The sequence below is a fragment of the Jaculus jaculus genome, chromosome X (genome assembly GCF_020740685.1).
Source record: "Jaculus jaculus isolate mJacJac1 chromosome X, mJacJac1.mat.Y.cur, whole genome shotgun sequence".
NCBI classification, from domain to species: Eukaryota; Metazoa; Chordata; class Mammalia; order Rodentia; family Dipodidae; genus Jaculus; species Jaculus jaculus.
The window spans coordinates 120,316,636-120,330,284 of record NC_059125.1 but is presented as its reverse complement, the minus strand read 5'-3'; positions in this window follow the sequence as shown (position 1 = coordinate 120,330,284).

The following is a 13,649-nucleotide window of genomic DNA, read 5'->3' as shown; positions in this document are numbered from 1 at the left end:
GCTGCACAGTAGAGGTCTAATACTTATGTATATGTATTTATCCTTGTAGCTGAAATGTTTCCACCTATAAAGTATGCAGGGGACTTTATTTTTACTCCAATTGACATCTAGAATGCTCAACAGTCTTCGAAAATATTTTGATGTTAAAAACAAATCCAGAACCCAGGCATGGTAGCTCACACCTTTAATCCCAGCACTCAGGAGGCAGAGGTAGGAGGATTGCTGTGAATTAGAGACCACCCTGAGACTACGTAGTGAATTCCAGGTCAGTCTGGGCCAAAGTGAGACCTTACCTCAAAAAAAAAAAAAAAAAAGAAAGAAAAAAAACACCCTTAATTCTATGTATTATTCCCTATCTCTATGTCACTGAGATGTTAAAATGAAAGGGGCAATACTAGGGTTGAAAAGGTACCATGGGGAAAAGGGAAATGAAGATGGGTGGCTAAATGAGAATCAACCAAAATGAAGTATTATGAAAATACCATAAGGAATATTTTACTTTGTGAGCTAATTTAAAAATAAGTAAAAGCTAGAAAAGAGATATAAAGGGAAGAGAAAGGAAGGGAGGAGTGTACTTAATAGGATGGTATTTTATATATGTAAGTAGAGGAAGAGATTAATGGGGGTTAAAAGGCCCAAAATGAGGTCAGGAGAAGAGATCAAGTAAAGGAAAGCTGGAGGGAAATCTAAGAGAATATAAATAAATCGTATGGAAACCTACTGTTTGGACAATGGAACACTCAGGAGCTGTAGATTGTTGCTAGAAAAATTTCAGTGCCAGGGATGGGAGACCTTCCAGTGAGTTGTTGGCCAGGAAGGTCCCTGATGCCCCTAAAACATTACAGGCCATTGGCAAGGCCCTTGGTTTCCCACCAGGAATAGATGGTAAGACACTATTGCTGAAGACTCCACATAGTTTGGCTGCAAGGCCACTGACAAATCCTGCTGGAACTGAGCTGATAACCTCTACCATGTAGACCAGCTGACAGAAAGCTGGAAGAAGCCATTCTGCATGCAGTGCAATGGGAGAGAGAGAGAAATCACCAGTGAAGATACTCAACAGTGGACACTGCAAGCCTTAAATTTGGCCAGCCAGGCCAACTGAGCCAACAGGTACGATAGTGGCATGTCTGTCATGGTGGAAACCAACTGCCCTCTAATTTGATTGGAGGCCCACTCCAAGGGAGGGAATACATCCCTGATACTGAAAACCTACAATAGGGGTAGTCATGAGTCCTGGGGGTGTAACGTCTGCTGCTATCTGCATAAATGTATATACTATGCTTATTACACTACCCAGGAAGCACTTCTCTTAATGTTCATACCCTTAGATTAATGCTACTCTTACTTATGGTAGAGAACCTTCTCTTTTCAGATGGCAGTGACCTTGGGATGACTCAGAAGGCATCATGGTGCTGGGAAAAAGTGACAGGAGAGCTCAGCACTGCAATATCTCTATCACAGATTCCAAGGCTCAGGGTCTATTGCAGAAGAGGTGGCAGAAAGAATGTAAGAGCCAAAGGAAGGGTAGGACTCCTTACGATGTGCTCCCCCCAGATACAAAATGACCTGGATATTCCATGACCTCACAGTGCCTGACACCACCTACACAAGACCATCATAATAGGAGGGAAAGATCATGATATCAAAATAAAAGAGAGACTGATTGAGATGGGGAGGGGATATGATAGAGAATGGAGTTTCAAAGGGGAAAGTGGGGGGGGGATGGGGGCATTACCATCGGATATTGTTTACAATCATGGAAGTTGTTCATAAAAAAATTGAAAAGAAAAATAATAAGTAAAAGAAGAAAAAAAGAAAGCATGGCTGACATCCACAAACCTGAATATGGCTTCAGGCATATTGTAGTTGTGTATGGTGTTTGCTGAGTAATAAAAGGTTAAATGTAAAATAAAGTTGTAAAGGACATTCCTTGTTTACTTTGCTGATGTTTTGGAACTAAGAGTATGATAGTGTTGCAGTTACTTTCTTGATGCTGGGACACATATCTGACCAGAAGCAGCTTATGGGGGAAGGGGTTTATTTCAGGCTTTCAGATTCCCAGGGCAACACCATCAGTGGTAGAGGAAGCTGGTTCACCTCAGCATCCACAGCAGAGAAAAACAACCAACACCAGCAAATGCAAAAGATCTTTGAGCTCAAAGGTGCTAGGACTGAACTACAAGATCTGCCCCCAGTGACACCTCTCCCAGCAGGCTGCTGGAGACTTAAGTAGGAAGCTTAACCTTAATCAAAAATCCCTGATGCTATAGGGAAAATATATTCACTTTCAAACCACCCCAGATAGTAACACACATAAGCATACCCTGTACTACTTTGGAGGAGGCAGAAGTGATTCCAAAGTAGATTTTTGGTATTCTTAATGATGAGGGTGAAGCTGGGAGCAGATTTAAGCCAAATATTGAGTCCAAAACTAATTCAGTGCAGACCCACTCCAGAAATATCCTAGATCTTGTAGCTTGGAAAAAATCTGTGATGGCTGGGCATAGTGGCACAAGTCTTTAATCCCAGGCAGAGGTAGGAGGCGAATTCGAGGCCACTCTGAGACTACTCAGTGAATTCCAGGTCAGTCTGGGCTAGTGTGAAACCCTACCTCAAAAAAAGAAACTCTGTGATGATTCTAACCCATGTCAGCATACAAAAGGGACAAGATAGTACCCTGATTCATTCCGTTTGACTTCCACCTAACATCCCATGCCTTCACTAATATCACTTCCCTTGTTCGCATCTCAGGAGACATAAATTTCTTCCCTTTGTGAGCTACGCTCTTTTTAAGGTTAACAGGATGGATAAGTAGGACAAAAAACACCTGCAGTGAGAAAAGTATCACTGAAGAGAGATGAAAGAACTTATTAGTATATGAGAAAGACCGGCCAGGTCTATAGTTTTCTTCAGAGAAGAGGACGCTGCAGCTGCAGTGAACATGCTGGGCATTACTGAATGATGGTTGGAGGTGATTTACTGTTTCTAATTTCCCTTAGGTATGTGCTGTGGTTTGAATGTAAAATGTTCCCCAGGGCCTGATGTGATCGAGCACTTGGTTCCAAGCTGCTAGCACTGCTTGAGAAGGTTGTGGAGCCCTTAGGAGGTAGGACCTTGTTGGAGGAAGTAGGTCACTGGAGGCAGGCATGAAATTTTATCGGCTAGCCCCGCTGCCTGTTCACACTCTACTTCTTGGGTATGGCCATGATGTGACCAGCCAGCCTCCTACTCCTGCTGAGGCTTTCACACCTTCATCATCAGGATGGAATGTATCCTCTTGAAACTGTACACCGGAATCAACCCTTCTTTCTTTGTTCTACTTCTTATCAGGTATTTGGTCACAGCAATAAGTAAAGTAACTAATACAGTATGGATGTGAAAATTGCAGGTATTAAGGAAAACACTCTGTAACAGAGGAAACCACTTTAAATATTTATTTATTTATTTACTTATTTATTTAAGAGGCAGATAGAAAGAGAGGGAGAGAATGAATGGGCATGCCAGGGCCTCTAGCCACTGCAAATGAACACCAGATGCATGCACCACCTTGTATACCTGGTTTTACTTGTGGGTACTGGGGAATTGAACCTGGGTCTTTTGGCTTTGCCAGCAAGCACCTTAACCACTGAGAAATCTCTCCAGCCCAAAAGCCACTTTAAAAGTTCTGGAAATTTGCTAAGACAGGATCTCAAGAGCAGAGAGGAGGAAGAAACAATAGACCAGTGATCTCTTCTGAACCCAAAAAGTGTACTTACCAGGCAAACTTTCCAATTCCAATGGTTCAATGATTTTGTAACAAGTGAGAACAAGTTTTCTGTAGAAAGGGATGTTCTGAATAAGATATGTCTTCCCCTCAAACTTCTGGTTGGTTGTTGCTCACTAAAAGGAAAGCTAGCTAAATGCAATATACCTCCTGGATTGGATCCTAGAACAGTGAAAGGACACTGGTGGAAAAAGTGGTGAAATCTAAGTCTGTATTTTACTCAATAGTAATATATTAATGCTCATTTCTTAGATTTGATAAAAGTACCATGTAATTACAAGATGTTAAAATGGGGGAAACTGGGTGAGGTATAGGAGAATTCTCTATAGTATCTTTGCAATTTTATGTAAATCTAAAATTATTCTCACTTAAAAAATTAAATATAGAGAAAAATAAGAAGGCCTGAATTTGAAAGCATTTTTACAGGGAAAGATCATTCTTAGGACATGGTGGAACCAACAACAGGAAGTCAGATGAAAAATGTGTAAGGACTGTTCCAAATATGTGCTAGAAAACAAGATAAGGGAATAAAATTAAGCAAAGAAACAGGAAAAAATTATTTTTCTGTTTCCTGGAATTCACTGTGTAATCTCAGTGTGGCTTTGAACTAATGCAATCCTCCTACCTCTACCTCCCAAGTGCTGGGATTAAACACATGCACCACCACACCCAGCCAAATTTTTTTTTTAAATTTAATTTATTAGTTTTCATTTCAGTGAATACAGGCAGTTTGGTACCATTATTTAGGCTCATCTGTGATCTACCCCCTCCCATTAGACCCTCCTTGTTAATGAAAATGGGTCGTGCATTGTGGAGTTAGCCCCCAGTTATTAGTATGATAAATGTCTCTGCAAATCATGACCCAACATGTAACTCTGACATTCTTTCCGCCCCCTCTTCCGCAAGATTTCCCTGAGCCATGTTGGGTTCATTTTTGGTCTGCTTCAGTGCTGAGGTGTTGGGGGCCTCTTTATTTGGAGAGAAAGAGAGATATAGAGAGAGAAAGAGAGGGAGGGAGAGAAAGGGTGTATCAAGTCCTCTTGCCACTACAAATAAACTCCAGATGCAAAAGCCACTTTGTGAATCTGGTTTTACATGGGTAGTGTGGAATTGAGCCCAGCTTGTTAGGCTTGGCAGGCAAGCACCTTGACCACTGAACCATCTCTCCAGCCCCCAACACACAGAGACTGACTGAGGCCACTGATAAGGGTCCTGAATGAAATGGTGAAGGGGAGAGGAGGTATGAATATAACATTAATTTTTTTTCTGAAAGTAGCTAAGTTATAGTTTTTGTTTAAAATTATTTTATTTTAAACTTTTAAACAATTTTACAAGCAAAAATTTTAAAGACCCCTAAAACAACCATAATAAATCATGTTTCACTAAAATTTAGTAACAAGGAATTCAAAAAAGAGAAGACATAGAGACAAGAGAGGAAGCCACAGTTTGTCTGTCACAATAGACTTAGCCAGGCATACTGTCTCACACCTTTAATCCCAGTACTAGAGGCTGATGTAGGAGGATTACTGTGAGTTCAAGGCCAGCCTGAGTCTACAGAGTGAGTTCTAGGTTAGCCTGAGCAACAGTGAGACCCTGCCTCAAGAAAAATAGACTTTATAGTAACTCTTAAATCACTTTCTTATTGTTTTGGGTCTAAAGATCTCAACAAAGCTTGCTGTGATGACACTCATGGACACCAATCATTTGAAATAATGGAAACTGAAGGAACTTGGAGATTTACTCAAGCTGTGAATCCCAGGTAAAAAGCTACTTTTAGAAATTGTTACTGGAGAGATGGCTTAGCTGTTAAGGTGCTTGCCTGCAAAGCCAAAGGACCCAGGTTCAATTCCCTAGGATCCATGTAAGCCAGATGCACAAGGTGTTATATGCGTCTGGAGTTTGTTTGCAGTGGCTGGAAGCCCTGGCACAACCATTCTCTCTATATATCTGCTTCTCTCTCTCTCTCTCTCTCTCTCAAATAAATAAATAAACATTTATAAAAGAAGTTGTTACTAGAAAACACTGATTTATATTCTACTGTGTACACAAAACCATTAATGACACTATCAGTCCTGCTACTTTGCTCATTATACACTTGGACATTTTAAAAATTACACAGCACAAGGTCATTGTTTCAACTTGCTTACAGTTAGCTAGTCCCATGTTAAAAACCATCTCTGGGCCAGGAGTAGTGATGCAGAAATCACAAAAATTGACAGGGCTAAGCCATAATTGCTTCCACATTGTGGGGTTGACTCACTGGGTTCAATGTAACATTCTACATTGAATACATATAGCAACATATGCCTTTGGATATCAAAATGCATACAATTATAATAATCAGGTAACAATAATGTTCACCAAAATAAATGTGAAACTTCATTCTTTAGAAAACAGACTTAGTATATTTTCTTGTATTTTATAATTTTTTTCTTTATTGTATTTTATTTATTTATTTAATTTTATATTTTGACAGAGACAGAAAGTCAGAGAGAATGGATGTATCAGGGCCTCTTGTCACTAGGAACAAACTTCAGACATATGAGGCACATTGTGCATCTGGCTTTACATGGGTACTGTGGAATAGAACCCAGGCTGGCAGGCTTTGCAAGGCAGTGTCTTTCACCACTGAGTTGTCTCTCTAGCTCTCAGAAAAATTGTCTATGATAGCATCTGTGGTACTTTGAATGTGTGACCACCAATAGACTCAGGTGAATTTCCAGCCACCTGGCTGGAGGTATCTTTAGGGACAGATCCCGGGGTCTAGCCCCAAGGTGTGTTGGGGGCAGATCTGATTTTCCAGCCTAAAGGTATGCATAGTAGTCTGAGCTCTGGGGGTACTTCTGTTGTAGGTTCATGCTTGCTTCTTTGTCGTGTTGGCTATTTGGTTGTGTCTCTCTGCTTGGAGCTGTGAAAGGAGGCCAGCTTCTTCAGCCATTGATGCAACTTCCCCTGGAGTTGTAAGCTGCAAATAAATCCCTTCCTTCCCTAAACTGTGCCTGGTTTGGATGTTTATCTCAGCAATGTGAAGCTGACAACAACAGCATCATTGAGTTTTTTGCCTTGGCATCAAGCAACTAATTATTTTTCAAAAAAATTATGTGCAAGACAGAGAGAGAAAGAGAGAGAGAGAGAGAGAGAGAGAGAGAGAGAGAGAGAGAATGAATGGGTGTACCAGGGCCTCTTGTTACTGCAAATGAACTACAAATGTATGTGTCACTTTGTACATCTGGCTTTACATGGGTAGAGGGGAATCAAACTAAGGCCAATAGATTTTGCAAGCAAGCACCTTTAACTAACAAGCCATCTCCCCAACCTGTAAATATTAACTTTTAACACTTGACCATTTATTATTTTGCCTAAATTTCTTTTGTGTCATATCTAATACTTGAAAACAAGTAGACTCCATAAGAATATTACATTGCTGGCTCTGAGCCCTGTTCTGACCAAATCACGATGATGAGTATTTGGGGGTGGGTGGGTAAGGGGGGAGTGGGAGGGAATGGAACCAATTTTTTCTGTATTTTGTATTGTATGTTTTCTTCAACATGTAACCAATCGGTATCTTGTCAATATAGTCAGCCGATCGATCGACCTCAAAAAAAAAAAAAGAGTATTACATTGAACTTGCTATAATTTTCTCATTCATACAATAGCTGTGTGTCCCAGTTCTCCTAAATTATAGCACTATCTTTGTCATTTAAAAACATTTTGAGTTCCTTTTCAGTGGCACCAGGCCCTAGAACACCCACACTGACTCCCTGTCTATCTCTCAAAAAAATGAATAAAATTATTTTTATGAAAACAGAACATCTTATTCAATCAAATTCCTATAAAGTTTTTATTTGATTTTTTTTTATTTTAGAGAGAGAGAGGGAAAGAATCGGTATGCCAGGGCCTCAGCCACTATAATTTAACACCAGATGCTTTTTTTAAAAAATTTTTTTGTTGTTCATTTTTTATTTATTTATTTGAGAGCAACAGACACAGAGAGAAAGACAGATAGAGGGAGAGAGAGAGAATGGGCGCGCCAGGGCTTCCAGCCACTGCAAACGAACTCCAGATGCGTGCGCCCCCTTGTGCATCTGGCTAACGTGGGACCTGGGGAACCAAGCCTCGAACCAGGGTCCATAGGCTTCACAGGCGAGCGCTTAACCACTAAGCCATCTCTCCAGCCCACCAGATGCTTTTGCCACCTAGTGAACATGTGCAACTTTGTGCTTGCCTCACCTTTGTGTGTCTGGCTTAAGTGGGATCTGGCAAGTCTAATAAAGGGTCCTCTAGGTTTCACAGGCAAGTGCCTTAACTGCTAAACCATCTCTCTAGGCCCCTATAAAGCTTTTTAAAACAATACCTGGGCTAAGGTAGGAGCTCAGTGGTAGAGTATACCCTGGGTTTGATTCCCAGCATCAATGCTACACACAGTCTCTATGTATTTGAATAAATGTTTGCAGCCGGGCCTGGTGGTACCTTCCTTTAATCCCAGCACTCAGGAAGTGGAGGTAGGAGGATCACTGTGAGTCTGAAGCCACCCTGAGACTACATAGTTCATTCCAGGTCAGCCTGGGCTACAGCAAGACCTGGGTTCTATTCCCCAGTACTCACATAGAGCCAGATTCACAAAGTGGCACATGCATCTGGAATACATTTGCAGTGGCAGGAGGTCCTGGTGCACCCATACTCACTCTGTTTCTCTTAAATAAATAAAAATATTTATTTTTTAAAAAAGGTCTAATAGAATTTAGCAATGAATCCTGAATTTTCTTTGAGAAGCTTTATCTTAGTTGAATTACTTCTTACTATATCAATTTCATTATTATTTTTTGTTTGTTTGAGGTAGGGTCTCACTCTAGCTCAGGCTGACCTGGAATTCACTATGTAGTCTCAGAGTAGACTCGAACTCATGGCTATCCTCCTACCTCTGCATCCCAAGTGCTGGGATTAAAGGTGTGTGCCACCACGCCCAGCTCAATATCATTATTTTATGTTTTTTATTCATTTTTTATTTTTTTGTTTTTTTTCGAGGTAGGGTCTCACTCTGGTCCAAGCTGACCTGGAATTAACTCTGTCATCTCAGGGTGGCCTTGAACTCATGACAATCCTCCTACCTCTGCCTCCTGAGTGCTGGGATTAAAAGCTTGTGCCACCACGCCCGGCTATTATCATTATTTTAATGATCTGTTTAGTTGTTGCATCTGTGTGTGTTTTGTTGTGGATTAAACCCAAGGCCTATTAGTTTATGTTAGGCTTTTTTTTTTAGACAGGGTCTCATTATATACACCAGGTTGGCTTCAAAATCACAACCTTCCTGCCCCTATATCTCAAGTGTTGCCAAACTTAATTTTTTTAAATATGTCTTGGTTAAATTTTGGTTTATGTGTCTGGACATAATCCACTTCTTCTAGTATTTCCATTTTTTAGTATATAACTGTTCAAAACAATTATTATACTAGTTATACTCTGTATTTTAGCATTATCTATTGTAGCTCTCCTCTTGTGTTTGCAATGTTCTAATTTGGGTCTTCTTTTGATTTGGCTAAGAATTTGTATATTGTATTAAACTTTGCAAAGAATCAGCTCTGTTTCATTGATGCTTTGTATTAATCTATGTCATTAATTTAAGCTCTTATATGTACCATTTCTTTCCTTCTACTGGCTCTGTGTTTAGCACGTTCTTTTTTTCCTAAGACCTTGAAATGCATACTTACATTAGTTATATAGTATACCTTTGATTTTTTTAAAGAAAAAAATAAGCAGTCTTGTTATATAGCCAAGACTGGACTTGAATTCATGTATAACCCAAGCATGAAGTTCTGATAAGTGAAAGTATTCCATGATGGGTAAAGGAATACAGGAGATGTTAACCAGAAACTAGAAGGCTTGCTTGCTTACAGAAAATAGGAAAGTAGTAAAGGAACATAAGCTAAGAATAGCATAAAAGAAACAGTGGGGGGGGGGAGACAGAGCTTAAGGGTAGAGCACTTGCACAAATGCCTAGTTTCAATCCTCAGCACCAGAAAAATGAGATAAGACAATTCTCTGGGTATATACATATATGTAATTTATCACGTCAGAAATTTCTCAGTAACATTTCACACAAATAAAATCAATAAGGATGGGAGAGGACTGCAAAATATACCATAAGCAGAAGCAAACTGAGCCCAACTATCTGTCAAACTAATAACATAATCATATTTTCACATAGTTGTGGTATTGGCTGGGGATAGGAACCACCACAGAGCACAGATAAAGGACAGACACACACACTAAGAGATCAAAGGATGCATATGTATGCTTCTACATATTGCTATTGCCCAGTTTTCTCCTCCAAGAAGGCCTTTAGAAATTATCACAGCCCACCTCCAGTGTGCATGAGTAGTTTTCTAATCTTGGTTTCTAAATACCATTCTCTGACAAAAGGAATGGAGGCTATATGGAGAGATGGCTCATTACAAGGTTGGGGCAGATAAAAGATGAGCCTAGAATATCCTGCAATACCAAAACTTAGTGAAATAATCCAAGAATGATGGAAGCATGACAAAGGACACAGAAACCAGCTTGAAAGGGCTGTAACTGGCCCTATCTTGGACAACTTGATAATGACAGAACAATGTTATGTCATTCTAAATTATAACCATGGAATAAAATAAATATCCATGAGTCCAAACTGAAAAGAATCAGAAAAGATGAAAACTAGAGTTGTTGGACATATACATAAATTGAAAGTATTTTCCTACAAGATACTAATTACAAAGAGAAAGAAAGAAGAGAAAGATTGAGAAGGAAAAGAAAGATCCAGCATCACATCCCGCAAGTACTTTAAAGTCAAAATTATCAAGAATGGGACAAACATGTACTGATAATGATGCTTTGAGAAACAGACTAACATGTTTGTGCATGTGTCTAGTTGTAAAGACATAAGAGGCAAACAATTTGAAGGACATTCTACAAAATAACTAGCATGCACTCTTCAAAAGTATGTCATTAAAGGCAAAGGACCATTATGAATTTTATTAAATATATTGTGTTTATATATAAATGAACATGCTACTATAAAATATAATTACAATATTAGGGGGCTGGAGGTGTAGTTCAGCTGGAAGAATGCTTGCCTAGTAAGCACAAAGCTCTGGGTTCCATCCCCAGCACTGCACAAATCAGGTGTGGTGGTACCTGGCTATAATCTCAGCACTTGGGAGGTGGAGGCAGGTGAATCAAGAGTTCAAAGTCACCCTTTGCTCTGTGGTGAGTTGGAGGTCAGCCTGGACTACATGAGACCCTCTCTCTCTCATACACACACACATCTGATCTTATAGCAAAAGGAAAACTGTAAATACATATTAACCACTAGTAAATTGTGTGTCTGCTAAGGGAAAAGTTATAAAAATAGAATTTCCTGGTGATGGCTGGGATCTCTTGTAAACCACCACATGGGGCTAGGAGTATAGCTCAGTGGTAGAATGTTTGGCTACCACAGCTCTGGTTCAATCCCCATTAAACAACACTACTACTGGTGATGATGATGATGTAAACAATCATGTGTAGTCATTGTTGGATCTTCTACTAGCAGATTACATCATCTAATAGAGTACCTCTACGTGGATGCTGCACAACAAAATAAACTACATGGCAATACCCAGTTTGGAGGCTCTGTGATGGACAATGGACAAAGGCTTATAGAGGGAGGATAAAGAAAAGATCTTCTCATCCAGAAAGCAGTACCAGAATATGACCAATACCTCATGCACTGCCAGGGTAGGAATTTTCAAATTTGATTTCCCATCCTTTTTTGTTTCTTCTACATTTCAGAGATACTGTTCATCCTGCCTGCACTCTACATTTTCTATGGAATGTGCTGATTTGAAAGTTTGTCTCCTCTAAAAGTACCAAGACAGATCCTTAAGAGATATTAGAGCTGAATATGATGGCATGTGCCTACAATCTCAGCCACAGAAAGCTAAAGCAAGAAGATCAATGGTTTGAGGTACAGCCTGGGCTACATAGTGAGACATCCCCTCCCCCCACTTTGCAAAAAGACAAAAAAAGCCAGGTGTGGTGGTGCACACCTTTAATCTCAGCACTCGGGAGGCAGAGGAAGGAGGATAGCTGTGAGTTAGAGGCCACCCTGAGACTGCATAGTGAATTCCTGGTCAGCCTGGGCTAGAGTGAGACCCTACCTCAAAGGAAAAAAATCCAGGTGGTGGCTCATTTCTTTAAACCCAGTACTCAGGAGGCTGGGATAAGAGGATCACCACAAGTTCAAGGGCAACTTGTGCTACGGACTGAGTCCCAATTCATGAGGGACTAGAATGAGAACCTGCCTCAAAACAAAACAAAAAAAAAAATGATTAGGCTATGACAGTTTCACCATTATGGGTGATTTGTAGCCTAGAAAAGGGCAGATTCGTTCTTCTGCCCATAGCAAGAAGGCCCTCCCTCACTCCATGTTGGCATCATGATTTCAGACTTCCTTTCCTAAAGAATGCAGAAATTAAATTTCTATTCAAAAATTCCCATCTTGGATATTTTGTAGCAATGCAAATGGATTATTGGAGAATATCTAGGCCTGATGCAGAAGTGAGAGTTTCTAGAAAAAGTAGACTTTGTCACAAGATAGTACTGTGTGTTTTTTTTCCCCATCAGGAAGAGAAGTGCCTTGAGAATGGCAAGGATTACATGGACTAAAAGGGAAGACGTGGGCAGACAGCCAATGCTCTTCCAAACCCTTCTTACTGGACGCATGGTTAGGATACACATCCCAGTACCCTGGAATGTGTATATGTAAGTTGTCTCCAATGTGATGTGAAACATAATTAGGTGCCTCTCACAGGAGCAGCCTATGAAAACCTCCAATATGATCCTCCTTGAGGATCTTGTTGTGAACTAACAGGCTGATGACAAACTTTGGATAACATGATCAAAGACTGAGAAGGACCTGTCATTAGGCTATGCCCTTCAACAACCATATAGTGAGAAGAATTATAATCAGACTGTCAAAAACCAAAGATAGGGGGCTGGAGAGATTGCTTAGTGCTTAAAGCACTTGATGGAAAGCCTAACTAGCTGGGTTCAATTCTCCAGTACCCACATAAGCCAGATGCACAAGGTGGCACATGCATCTGCTTTGTTTGCAGTGGCTAGAGACACCGGTGAGCCCATACACTCTCTGTATGCCAGTAAATTATTTTTTTAAAAATAAAACAAAGATAGGGACTGTAGAGATTGCTTAGTGGTTAGAGCATTTGCCTGAAAAGCCAAAGGACCCAGGTTTGATTCCCCAGGACCCACATAAGCCAGGTAAACAAGATGGTGCATATGCCTGGAGTTTGCAATGGCTGGAGGCCCTGGCATGCCCATCTCTCAAATAAAGAATTCAGATGGGAGCAGGACCTGAGGGGAGAAACCACCCTTCACCATGGTGCCAGCTGAACCCACAGAGGAATTGGAGAAATAAGCATGAATACTGCTTTCTGGGTGAACCTGATATCAGCAGAAGGGTGAATGAGATAGACACTGAAGACACTCAATACCTACCAAACCAGAGATCCAGAGATCCTAAGAGCCCATCACTGGAGTAGACCTAAAACAAACCCAACATGGCTCAGGGAATTTTGCGTAAGAGGGGGCGGAAAGATTGTTAGGGCCACATGTTGGGACATCATGCACAGAGGCATTGCCTCTTCCCCATAACTGACAGCTATCCCCACAATGCAAGACCCACACACAATCCCCTTGGGGATGACCTGCATCCTCATCAAGGAGGGTCCCTTTGGAAAAGGGGCAGAGATGAGGGAAAGGATGGTATCAACATATGTTGTTTACATACTAAGCATGTCTATAACTAATTAAACATAGGATTTTTATGGAAAAAAAAATACAACAT